Source organism: Prunus persica, chromosome G4 (assembly GCF_000346465.2).
Source record: "Prunus persica cultivar Lovell chromosome G4, Prunus_persica_NCBIv2, whole genome shotgun sequence".
NCBI classification, from domain to species: domain Eukaryota; kingdom Viridiplantae; phylum Streptophyta; class Magnoliopsida; order Rosales; family Rosaceae; genus Prunus; species Prunus persica.
Window position 1 is genome coordinate 17,469,643 of NC_034012.1, and position 14,288 is coordinate 17,483,930.

The following is a 14,288-nucleotide window of genomic DNA, read 5'->3' on the forward strand; positions in this document are numbered from 1 at the left end:
AGATTCATGGGATACTCACCTTGCCTTAGTGGAATTTGTATACAATAACAGTTATCATGCGAGTATAAAGATGGCTCCTTATGAGGCATTATATGGGAGACAGTGTAGGACTCCCATTTGTTGGAACGAAGTGGGAGATAAGAAATTAGAAAAAGTGGAAAGTATCCGAGCAACAACCGAAAAAGTGAAGATGATTAAAGAGAAGCTGAAGATCGCACAAGACCAATAGAGGAGTTATGCAGATAATAGGTCCAAAGATCTCGAATTTGCAGTTGGGGATTGGGTGTTCCTGAAGTTATCTCCTTGGAAGGGTGTGATGAGATTCGGGAAACGTGGGAAGTTAAGCCCTCGTTATATTGGACCCTATGAGATTACTGAACGCATCGGACCAGTTGCTTATAGACTTGCATTACCTGCAGAACTGTCTCGAGTACATGATGTGTTCCATGTATCTATGCTTCGGAAATATATGCCAGACCCTTCTCACATTTTAGAATATCCACCTGTGGAGTTGGAAGAAGATTTGTCATTTGAGGAGCAACCTGTGCAAATTCTAGATAGGAAAGAACAGCAGTTGCGCTCTAGATCCATTCCAGTAGTGAAGGTTCTGTGGAGAAGCCAAACTGTGGAAGAAGCTACATGGGAGCCTGAGGCACAAATGAGGGTTAAGTACCCTTATCTTTTCCAGTGACAGGTACGTGAATTTTGGGGACGAAATTTTCTTTAAGGAGGGTAGATTGTAACACCCCGACTCCAAATTAAATGTTTATTTTAATCGATTTATATAAAATTACGAATTTACCCTTGGGATAGGGGTAAATTGGTCACTTTCTTCTTCGGAAGGATTTTGGGATCATGAGTGGTATTTCTAGGTAGATGGTAATGAGACGAATTCGTAGACACGCGGTAGGCTTGAATCGGGGTTGTAACGAAAAAGTTACGGGCAAAATAGTACCAGTGGCAAACTTGTAAATATTTCGAAAAGGGTTAGGGTAAAAATCAAAATTTTCTCAGTTCTCTCTCTCTCTCTCTCTCTCTTCGCGCGCGACACCCTCTCTCTCCTCAGTCTCTCTCTCTCCCCGACGTTCACTCTCTCTCTCCTCGGTTCGCTCAGTTTCGGCCACGGCAGGACCCGAGATCGGTCCCGTTCGACTCGTCTCGTCGCCCCGGTCAAGCTCTGCCCGTTTTCCCAGTCGGAAACCACGGATTCTGGCCGCGAGCTCGACGGTTTTAAACCGAAACTTTCCAGCCGTCGCGCCGCCGCCTCCGCCGCCCAAACCCGGTGATTGAGGTATGGTTTCTCCTCCATTTTCCGAGTTCTAGCTGATGTTGGTATAGGTTTTGATCGATTTCGAGTCTAGAAAACTGATTAGAAATCTAGGTTTTGGGCCGAATTTCAAAATGAAATTCCGGCCAGTTGCCGGCCGAATTGGAGCTTTTCGTAGTTGAGTGAAGTGATCCTGACCTCGAGTAGAAGCTAGGGTAGGAAGGGTGAGCTCGGGTGTGGAGTTTTTCCGTCACCGGAATTACTTTGCACACCCACGCGCTGCCGGCGCGTGTGGCGGCGCGTGGGCGAGTCTGGTGAGGATGTAAATTGACCCGATGAGATCCTTAGGTTGTCACGAGCGCATAGAAATTCGCGGATCTCAATTCGGATGTCGTTTGACTATCGAACGGATTTTCGCATATTGTGCGTTATCCGGGTTCGATAGGTTTCGACCGTTAGATCTTTCCCAAATTAAAATATGTTGTTCTAGGAATTTCTAGGACCGTATGGGACTTCACGAATTCTGAATCGGAGCCCCGGATGTTCCGATTCAATGATGCAAAGTTTGCGGGTTAACGATAACCGTAAAATCGTGAACGCTTCCTAAACCTGTAATCGGACCTTAGGATACCATCTTCGACGTGCACGTATGGGAAATTTGGGGAGTTAAGCATTTAATTTGTAATTTCCGCTTAGACGTGGTTTTTATATTAATTAACGGTTCGTATCTCGGAATAGGTATCTCGACTGCACGCACGCAGCAAGCAGGACCTTCACGTGGTCAGGCAGCGAGGGAATACTTGTGAGTGGACTTTGTTTTAATCATATGCCTGGTTTTAATTAATGAAAGATTTTGCATAATGTTTTAATGGCCCCTGGATTTTATGTATTATATGCATGAATTAATTTTGATGGGTATATAGCAATTGGCAATATATTATGAGTTTGGCCTTTTGGGTTTTGAGAGTGTATTTCATGTATAGATTGTGGGGAAGTATATTTTGATATATATTCTTTTAGAGGAGATATTTGGGTTGTTGGAAAGTGATATGGAAGAATGTGATTAGAGAGGAGTTGTGGGATTACACTACGTAAGTACCTTCCCCAGTTACTAGTCTCACTCGCGGCGTTGGATGTTCTGGCGGGTGAGACACTTTCCGTATGCGGCGTTGGATGTTCCGGCGTACGGAAAGACTGTGTATAGAGTTTAGGGTCATCACCATGGCGTTGGATGTTCCGGTGTGTGATGATCCAGTCTGCGTGCGTAGGACATAGTTTGAGAGCTACACATGGCGTTGGATGTTCCGGTGTGTGAGCTTTGGAGTTTCGTCCCCCGGTTGGACCGCTCATCCCTAGACGCAGGATAGCACCTGGAAATCCTGCGGACTAGTCAAACGATCCCCCAGTTGGATTGTTTTCCCCGGTACCTAGGTGGTGTGATGAGTATATCGTATAGTTATTTATATATATATATTTATATGTATAATTATTGAATATGTATAGTTGAGTGTGAAATGAATTGGAGTTGTTTAATAGTTGACAGGAGTGGTGAGTTTGAGGGAATGGGGTTCTTTTGGAAAGAGATAACTGATGTTTTAGAAGAGTTTTAATGAAACATGTTTTGAGTAAATTAATTATTGGATTGTGAAACTGCATGACTTGTGCATTATTTTTACATGGTGGGGTTATTATGTTGTTTTTAACTGCAAATCTGGTTTTTGTCCACTCACATGTTTTCTGTTTTGCGCCCCCCCAGCCAGTAGTTGCTCTTGGATGTGCAAGTGGTGTACGAAGCGGAGTCAGTGCATCTTTCTAATTAGGAACTGTGTAAATTCTTCTACTCAACTGTTCTTGTAATCTAAATTCAGTAGATGCTCTGTATTGCCATGGTAGATTTTACTTGTGAGGCCGGAGGCCACTCTAGTATGACTTGTGTGTGTATGAAAGCATGCTGCTGGTTGGGATTAGTATTACTGTGTGTTGCAGGTTGAATAAATTTTGTTGGGATTGCTTAAATTGCAGGGGAGACTCTACCAAAATTTTGGTAGAAAGTCTCGATTATTTAGTAGGTGGGCCCGACATCGGGAGGATGTCGGGATCAAGACGGGGTCCGCCTCGGTCTTCGGGAAATTCCGGGGCGGGTCCTGTCACATAGTGGGCTCAAATTGGAGTTTTAACGAGGAAGTTGTGATCTACGGAAGTGTAGTGACACAATCATAATTTGGGAGAAGTCAAAATTTAAAATACCCCAAGTCAGACCTTCCCACACCAGTACTTGGTGAGTCCCAAGTCTAGTCAGTTCAAGTCCTAAAAATATTCTCTTCATTCCCCCACATAAAGTCCCACAAACTCATCATAATTCCCAAACCCGTAAGAACCTCATCAAAACCATACAGACTTGTTCACAAGTCCAAAGCATCAACTTCCTGAGCTTAAAACGAAATAGTTCCTTCTTCAAAATTGTTCCTCTACTATCTAGTAGAACATATCCGACAATTAGCCCAATCGGAGAAATATAAACACCTCAAACCCTAGTTGGAGGACGAACAGCTCATCTTAGTCTGATACTTTATGTTATGCACGAATTTGTCTTTGCACGCAAGTTTCTATTGCGATTTCCACTCTATTCCTTCACTAAAGTTGTTTATGAGGTCGAGTGCTACAACATATCCAAACGTCAAGGGAATCTGAGATGTTTATCTACCTTAAATCGTGTTCAAGGTGAGACTAGTTGTCTCTTACTTCATGTTTGCTGGCTCCACACTAGTGTGAATATTCACTATTGCATGTAGCCTTCCTCTCCTCTAATAGAATATTACCCTTCATCAACGTTGTTCATCTATGTCTTGGCTATAATATATCAAAATTGTAGTTTCATCCAAGAAGTATAGCCATCTCAAGACGTGTCCAAGTGTAACATGTTCATCCTTGTCTGATCTGTTGATGTAGGCTCAGATTCTGTCTTACATGTTGATTTTCCTTGCTCAGATGAGAAAGGTTCTTTAATGAAAGTTGTTGAGAATTCTGTCACCTACAACATATCCAAAATTCGCAGTCATCTAGTAAGTTTGGCCCTATCAGACGTGGTACAAACTGAAACAAGCTACTTTATTTCCAAGTGTTGTTTTGGCGGTTGTTCTCCTTGGGAGGTGAATTGAAGATTTCAGACCAATTCAGAGGAGTGAGGTAAATATTTAAGATGCTTTATTTCTGGGAATCTATTTAGAGGTTAAATTCTTGAGGTTTTGTAGATTGTTGAATTGTTCCAAAGTTAAGTAGAATTGTGAACATATAGGAATATCCGGATCGAACCCATGGGCCACTTTGTGGCAGCCCGTTGAGTTTTAAAATACTCCCCACGTCGTCCCGAGCACGATGGTATGCTCGGATTAGTGTTTGGTTACCATTTGACTATTGAATGGATATTGTGCCTATTATGCGATATCCAGGTTTGATAGGTTCAGACCTTTTGATCGGTTCCATTTCTAATTATGTTATTCCCCATACCTCTAGGATCCTGTATGAACTTGTTGATCAAGAATTGGAGACCCAGATACTTTGAGTCAATTATTTAGGGTTAGGCGGACCGATTGCCGTTCGATCGTGTGATCGAGAGCGATCTGACCACTCGATCTAGACCAAACTCACATGACGTATTTAGGAAAATTTGTTGGACCTATAGGAACTTTAGGATTGGAGTTCTGAGGTCGTGGGCCCCTCGGGCCCACTTGACCAATATGGGAGGTTTGATCGTACAGTTGACCTAGGGTATTTCGAGACCATCTTATCCTTTGGAAACACTAAAATGGCCCTAGGAGTTTTCTTAAAAGACGTGCTTACTTTATTGAGTCCTGGGAACTAGAGTTTGATCTTTAAAGTTCAGATTTGGGTTCGATTACCAAGTTAATCTTAGTATTCTCTCAATATGTTTTCAGGTGCAAAGAATCACTCCGGACGAAACCACAGAGAGTTAATTGTGCTTTGGACCGTGAGTGAGTGGACATTTGTTTTCTAAATAGTTTTATAAAACTCTTGGATTGTGATCATTATTTGTGTTGTTTTATGGAATTGATGATTTATGGTTACCAGTTTTCTAAATAGTATATTATGCATATTTGAATTTGGTTTGAGAACGGTGTTGAAGGATTATGCATGGCTTGAGTTAAGTTAATAAATTATTTATGGTATTTATTTTCTGAGCGTTCGGTTTTGGTTGAAATGATTTTTATTTAGTTTATTTGTTGTTTAGTACTTGAAGTTGATATTAAAATGCTTTAAATGATTTAATTTTACAATATGTTTCAGGAGGATTTATAAGTGGCAGTTATGTGAGTTTGTCGACTAGTTATTTAGTAAGGATTTTATTTGTGGGTTTTTATTCAGTTGTACTTCGAGAATGTTTTGAAAATTTTTATTGGTTGGAAATCAAGATAGCGAAATTTGAGTTTTTTTTAATAGTATAAAAAAGGGGTTTCATTTATTTAATTATTTATTGATACATACTTGAAATTTTGAATGGTTTAGAAAAGATTTGCGTCAGAATTTTGAAAAAGGGATTTGTGAAAAAGGGAGCTTCTATATTTAAGTGTCGAGAAGTGTATTTCAAACCCACCCTAGGTACCCATCCCCAGTTGCCTTCGGAATATATCGATTGCCTTCGGAATATATCAGTTGCCTTCGGTAAAATCTATGCACATGACTAGAATTGCATGTACCTACATAGAGACTACTCTGTAGGTGTCTGGCTAGAGTATATCGCATGTACCTGTGTTTGCCTGTACCTGTTGTAAGGTTATTCTGTAGGTGTCCGGCCAGTGAATTGCTTGTATCTGCTTATGTAGGTGTCTGGCCAGGATTTTCCCCTGCCACTCTGCCGATATACTACACAGGGTTGGCTAGTTTTCCCCATAGGTATACTTGGGTGGAGAGTTTTTGTATGAATTGGATTGAGACTGGATTTCGGATGAATTGCATTTTGAGCTTGCTTGATTGACTGAATTCAAAGAATGGTTTGAAACTTGATTTCTGTTGAATGATTGTTTGATGTGTTGGATTTAGATTGATGTTTTGAAATAAAGATTGTGTTAATTGTATTTCTACTTACGAGTTAATTCCGAGTATGTTTTACGTATATTTGTGTATTTCATATCTCATTCATGTATGTGTATTTTCAAATGTATTAGTGAGTTTTCAAAGGTTTACGAAAACAGAGGGGTTAGTATGTTTTGTATAATTACTTTGAAAAAAAACTTTCTTTTTGTCCACTCACGCTTTTACTGTTTTGCTCCCCTAGGAAGTAGTAGCTCAAAATTCGGACGATTACGTAAACTACTCTGGCATCGGTGAAGTCCTTGTAATTCTACCTAGTAGGAAACTTCATTTTCTGTTTTCATTGTTTATTTGGAAACTAACTTTGTAAATTTAACTCAAGTAGTTGCTCTGATATTTCCCATTTAGAACTGAATTTGAGGTTGGAGGCCATGTGAAAATTGTGTGTGCCATATCTTGTGTGTGCTGCCAGTTGGGATTATTAGATTGTCGTTTTTGCAGGTGTTAATTTGGGAAAAGTTCATTTTACAGGGGAAACTCTGCCTAAATTTCGGTAGAAGTCTCGACCCATTTTTCTTAAAGTACGGGCGAGAGGTGTAAAGTTAGTAGTGGGTCCGGCATCGTTCAGGTGCTGGATTATGTAACAGGATTCGACACGAGTTCCGAGGGGGAATTCGGGTCAGGTCCCATCATGTCTCATGTCTAAGGATTAGTTTGCACCATTGCAATATGAGTTCTAGTTTAACATGTGAGTAAAAACTTTCATTCTAGAACTCATGTATTTGATCGCATTCATTGTACTTGTTCTCCTGCAAGCACCTACATACATATCTTGGTGTTGCCACACCCAATGACTTGAGACCTCGTCATTCTCTGCATATAGAGAAGATGCTGCATGTATTGGTCTTAGCGGAATATCAATGCCTCATTGATACTCCTATGACTAGGAACATATTTAGGATTAGGAATCATGATAAGTCTTAATGTATAAAATCTCATTATAGTGTTCTCATGTCCACATATATATTCCTATGACTGTAGTTATTTTGTATTTCATAAGATAACATATAATCATGAATTAGAATAACTGGTCTTGCCGATAAATAACTTAATAAGTCATTACAAAATTTGTCCTTAACATTAACTATTGCATAAACAGTTGGCTTTAAGGGCATATAAAAAAAAATCTCCCACTTGTACTTTAAAGCCAATTTGACATATATCTAATACCCATCTTCTCCATGTGGCGGTCCAGCTGAAACTAACTCATAGGCTTTGTCAGTGGATCTGATACGATGTCTTCTAAAGCAACCTTGAGTAGGTTGACTTCACCATGAGTAACATATTCCCTGATTAGGTCAAAATGCCTCTGAATGTGTTTGGATCTTTGATGAGACTTTGGTTCCTTGGCTTGTGCTATAGCCCCATTGTTGTCACGATATAAAATAAAAGGCGACTCAATACTTGGAACCACTCCAAGTTCAATAATGAACTTCTTCATCCAAATAGCTTTTGATGTAGCTATATACTCTGCTTCAGTTGTGGAGTCTGTAGTAGTGCTCCAATTGGAACATCTCCAACTGATCGCCCCTTCGTTCAATGTGAACACATATCCAGAAGTGGATTTCAGGTCATGAACATCAAATTCAAAATCTGAGTCTGTGTATCCTTCCACTAGCAACTCTGGGCTCTCTTCATAGACTAGGAACATATCCTTGGTCCTTTTGAGGTACTTTAACATAGCCTTCGAAGCAATCCAGTGTTCTGATCCTGGGTTTGATTGATATTTGATTGTGATGCTCACAACTTAGCTGATATCAGGCCTCGTGCACAACATGGCATAATTAGAAATTGTAGAGGTATATGGGATGTTGCTCATCTGCTTCACTTCCTCTGAGGTTTTAGGGCTCATACTTTTAGATAGGTGGATACCATGTCTAAATGGTAAATAACCCTTCTTGGATTGTTCCATACGGAACCTTACGAGCACCTTATCTACATATAGGGATTGAGATAATCCAATTAGCCTTCTTGATCTATGCCTATAGATCTTGATACCTAATATGTAAGATGCATCACCCATATCCTTCATTGAGAAGGTCTTTGATAACCATAATTTCACTATGGTCAACATGCCTATGTCGTTTCCAAACATTAATATGTCATCTACTTATAGAATGAGGAATACGACTACGCTCCTACTAGTCTTCTTGTATACAAAGGTCCATCTCCATTTTGATCAAAACCAAAAGTTTTGACTGCTTCATCAAAACAAATATTCCAACTCCTTGAAGCTTCTTCAATCCATAGATTGTCCTTTGAAGCTTGCATATTTTCCCTTCTTCATTTTCAAATATGAAGCCTTCATGTTGATCCTTGTAGATCTCTTCGTGAAGGTGGCCATTCAGAAAAGCCGCCTTCACATCCATATGCCATATTTCGTGAAGGTAGCCATTATGGGTCTTAATAAACACCTTTACGTCATGTCTTCTTAAACACAACGGTATAGTAATTTCAAAGACAAACAACATAGCCACAAGACATCTATGTCGTCTCAGGTCTAAGGATTAGTTTGCACCATTGCAATATATGAGTTCTAGTCTAACATGTGAGTAAAAACTTTCATTCTAGAACTCATGTGTTTGATTGCGTTCAGTGTACTTGTTCTCCTGCAAGCACCTACATACATATCTTGGTGTCTCCAACTCAATGACTTGAGACCTCGTCATTCTCTACATATAGAGATGTTGCGTGTACTAGTCATAGCGGAATATCATTGCCCAATTGATACTCCTATGACTAGGAACATATTTAGGATTAGGGATCATGATAAGTCTTAATGTATGCAATCTCAATACATAGTTCTCATGTCCACATATATATTCCTAGGACTATAGGTATTTTGTATTTCATAAGATAACATATAATCATGAATTAGTCATTATAAAAGATGTCATTAACATTAACTATTGCATAAATAGTTGGCTTTAAGGGCATATATCTAACATAATTATTTTGACAAATGTCGTCCACCTTTGGTAAATTCCATCTCCTAGGTAGTACCCATCCGAGTTGATGGTATTGTTGATTTGATACGTGATCTGAGGGGAAGGTACTCTCAACACATCGTTGAACACCAGAGATTGACCGAACACATTAAGGTCATTTTAAGATCCCGCAACTCCAAAAAAGGCATGTCAAACCCTAGGTATCAAATGATGCAACGACCTCAAGAATGATACTTTTTTGGCCCTTCCTATTCCCATAGTATCCTTGACAAGCAGTTGGGCAATTCTTCCACTGCCAGTGCATGCAGCTGACTCTTCCAATCATGCTGGGAAACCTCGAGCCTCAGCTTTTTGCAGAAACCTTTGGAGGTCCCTAAGCTTAAGTTTGTGGAGGTAATCTTTCATGTAAGGAGTTTTGATTGCCTCACAGATTATGACTAAGCACTCTGGGATAGTGGATTTCCCCATCCTAGCAATTTCATCCACTTAGTCTGCAGATGTGTCATACGCAAGCATTCGTAAGGAAGTTGTAAGTTTTTGCTCTGGAAGAAGACCCAAAACCCTAGCAGCATTGCACTTTTGAACGAAGTATGAGTTGTAATAGCAAACATCATGCATGATTTTACTGAACAAATGGGGTTGCATTCTAAATCGCCCTAAAAAATCAACACTAGAGTACAAAAAATTTGGGATAAAGTAATCTTCCAATAGATTCTCACCTCGAGAATGCCTACGTTTGTCCACGTTAATCGAGCATGCCCTTTGATAAAACAACTAGATTGTTATGTGCTTCCCACTCCATTTCTTCTTTAGCACGTTTGTGCATTCTTTCTTCATTTTCTCACTTGGCTCTCTCAAACAACCTCCTCGTGTAAGACATTGAAAGTAGAATGTGTTTTGTAAAATCTGATAAATGAAAGAATATGGATGATTGGTGTGACTTGAGGGTGTGGTTTTATAATAGGATTTAGAGGATAAACATGACACATGGCAAAATAATGGCAACCGAAAATCTTATCCGAAATTTGAGATGTGAATTTAATAATAAATATGGACACGTGGCAACCGAAAATCTTATTCGAATATTTTATCCGAAATTTGAGATGTGAATTTTATAATAAATATAGACACGTGGCAACCGAAAATCTTATCAAAATATTTTATTCGAAATTTGAGATGTGCATTTTATAATAAATATGGACACGTGGTAACCGAAAATCTTATCAAAATTAATCTCATAAGTATAATAGATAAAATTGATTTCATGTGAATAGTGATTGCCCTTTGCCATGGCAATGGATGGGAAAGTATAAAAAAAAAATTGCTAGGGCAGGCACTATTCACATGAATAGTAATAGCTCTTGCTTGCCCTTACCCTTTGCCGTGACAAATGAGTGAAAGTTCTCTTAGTGTAAAACAAAATCGAAGAACTATTAAGGAAAAAAAAGAAGAAGAAAAAAAATTCGCAAAAATTAGGAAAAAAATCTGCAGAGATCGTAAAAAAAGAAGAAAGGAGAAGCATAAATAAGGATAGTTGATTTTGATCTACCATTGTCCATAGTTTTCTGGCTGCATAAGGTGTTCTTTTCTCTGAAGTGGAGCAGACTCCAACAACAAAAGGAACAAAAACAGAACATGAAAAGAGTTCCCTAATAAGGTTGACATTAATACTGAACGAAAGCTCTCTCACTTTATTAGCAGCATGCCACATATCAATATCCTAGTTTGTATTACCACCTGGCAATGTCACGTGATAATACGTATCATAGTGTAATTTCTCCACTTGGCTATGCAAATGTATGATGCGTGGAATAGGAACAGACATTAAGTTGTAGTTCATATAATTTATTTATATTTTATTGTAGTAGACTATTTGGATGTGCTTGTAATAGACTATTTGTTTTGATAAGTAGTAGTGATTTTATTTGATCTTCCAACTTTTTTTCTTAATTATATATATGCAAATTATATTGTCTATATTGGCTATAGGAACGGAGAGCGGACAGTCTAGTCAACCAAAAGGAAGTAGAAGGGTGTGGAAAGCACATGAGGAAGAAACATTGTTGACCATACTTGAGGATGTAGTCAACCGTGGTTTATGATATGATCGATAATGGTTTCATTAAATCTGGAACAATGATCCAAATTGAAAAATCATTGGCTGAGAAATTTCCCAATACTGATTTAAGGGTAGTCCCACATATTGAGTCCAAGATGAGATTTTGGAAAAAAATGTATGGGATAATATTTGACATGATTGACAAAAGTGGTTTTGATTGGAATGATTCTTTGAAATGCATTGAGGTTGACAGTGATGAAGTATGGAACACTTATGTGCAGATTAGTACATTTGTTAAGTAATATGTAATTCTTATATTTGTTATACTTACAGTTTTATTTATAATTTTTCCATTTTGATGTAGCGTAACAAGGATGCTGATAGTTGGAGGGGGAAACAATGTCTAATATATGATAGGTTGAAGAATATATTTGGGAAGGACCGAGCAACTAGTTGAGGGTCTGCAACTCCCACTGAAATGATGAATGAGCATGTGCATAACATTGATGTCAATAATGATGATGAGGAAGTTGAGGTTGAACCAGATCATTCTGCCTCTTTGCCAAGATTAAATCAACAAGACTCAGCTAGCTTAAGCAATCGAAACTGCAAACGAAATGAAGATACTAATATTCAAAAGCATATGGCTAAAGCATTTGGTGAGATGATTTCTGAGTCTGTTGACCAATTGAAAACTATAACTAATAGTTTGATGAAAGGACAAAACCAAGACCTGACATTGCTGCTGAATTGGCAAAGATGCACTTGTCTATTAATGATCAAATTAAGGCACTATGACTAATTTTGGAGAAAGCAAGTGATGAGAGAACATTCCTGACATTAGGGGTGGGCATCGAGACTGGAAAACTGGAACACCGAATCAGATTGGATGGAAAAAAAACCGAATGACTAAAAAAGTCAACAAATTGGTACCAAACTAGACCGGACTAGTTCCAACCGATTTCGGTTCTGGTTTCACACCACACCAAACTAGACCTGACTGGTTGTATTGAATTTTTTTTTTTACAAAATTATTTAACTATAATGCTACATTTTTAATCTCATAACTAATATTTCCCCATGCCCAACTTCAAAACATCTCTCTTTTTTAGGCCCAATGTCTCTCTTTCTATGAAATTAGATCATTTGTTAATTTTCAAGCCCAAAAAAATTAAAATTTAGTTTGAATTTGTATTAAAAAAATAGTTTCAAAAAATAAAAATAAAAATCGGGTCCAAAATCGAAAATTGGACCGAAATTGGTTCAAATCGGACCGCCCAGTTTGAAAAAAAAAATTCACTAAAACTAAACCGGTTAAATAATACCCGTTTTGATTCTGAATTGAGGTGAAAATCAGACTGAATCGGACCGCGCTCACCCATACTTGACATTGGATGGTGCTACGATAAAAGCATTTGTTCTTCTCTTACTTGGGTGAGGGAGCTGTGAATAACTCTATGATGTAGTTTAGTTTAGGGTTATCTCTGTAGATGTCCCTGAACTTGGCCCCCATTTGCAATTAAGTCCTCGAACTTTTTTTTGAGTCAATTAGGTCATCCAACTCTCTCATCCGTTCCAATTGAGTCCTTCCTTCAATTTGGCTGTTAATTTGAGGGCTAAACCTGTTCATTTCAATTAAAAAGTGAAAATGAAAGAAAACAAAAACAGATTGAAACACAGCAACAGAGCACAAGCAAAGCAAGCACAAACCAAAACTCAGGAAGATAATAATGAGAAAAAAATAAAAAATAAAAAAATAAAAGCCCATGTATATAGATATATGGCCATGGCATCCACTCAACTGAACCAACCCAAAAATGCCACAACAAAACAACACACCAAAATCAAACATGGCTCCTCCTCTTTCCTCCAAGTCCCCTCCTCCTCCACCAACCCATTTCACCCCTGTAAGTGTTAATGCGTTTGTATTTCGAGAAAATGATAGAAAAGAAAAGAAAATTTTCATCTTTCATGCCTAACTAAAAATACCCATTAGTTAGTTATTCTATTAATGGTTTGTTTGTTTTTGTTTTGTTTTTTTTTTTTTGGGTTTGTTGGTTGCAGATTCAAGAATGTGATAAGAAGGCAAGAAGATGGGGATTGTACGGACAGAGGAGTGATACTACCACTCCAAAGCACCACCACCCAACACCTCATTCTTATCACAAAAACGGCAGACGCCAAAACACAAAATGCTCCGACTCTGCAGATTCAGTCACCACGAAAGAAGCGGACGATAGGTCGATTTCCTGTAACAAGTGTAGTCCAAACGCTAGGGAGAAAATCTCCGTTGTTCCTCTGGACAACAATGAGATTCACAACAGAAACGCCTCGCCGTACATGCTGAGCCCAAACAACATTTTCAAGTCGATTTTGTCATCTTTTACTTGGAAGAGCCCAAGAACGCCAACGGAGGCCTACACGACCCCGAAATGACATTTTTACCCTCTCACTTTGACAGATAAATTGACAGAGTTGGACAGTAGGATCCAATTGGAACTATTTATAGAGTTAACGGATGTAATTGCCTCAAAAAAAGGTTCACGGACCCAATTGCAACTGGGGGCCAAGTTCAGGGACGTCTACAGTAGATAACCCTTTAGTTTATGAACAACTTTCCCTTTTCCTCTTATCACCTTAGGCCAAGTTTGGGATTGCTGTCATTTTAAAAAAAGTTGCTGCTGCTATGCTTTGAAAATTATTAGCTGTAAAGTAAAGCAGCTCCATGTTTGGTAAACAATATTTTTAAAGTACTGTTAGTACACAAAATAGTGTCAAAACCGTTTGATAAATTTTAATATAAAATTGTTGTAACTGTGAATAATGACTAAAATAGACATGATGTTGAACGTGTTATGTACTAATCATGTGGTGGTAGTGGTTGTGGTGATGAAGGTGGAGTGGT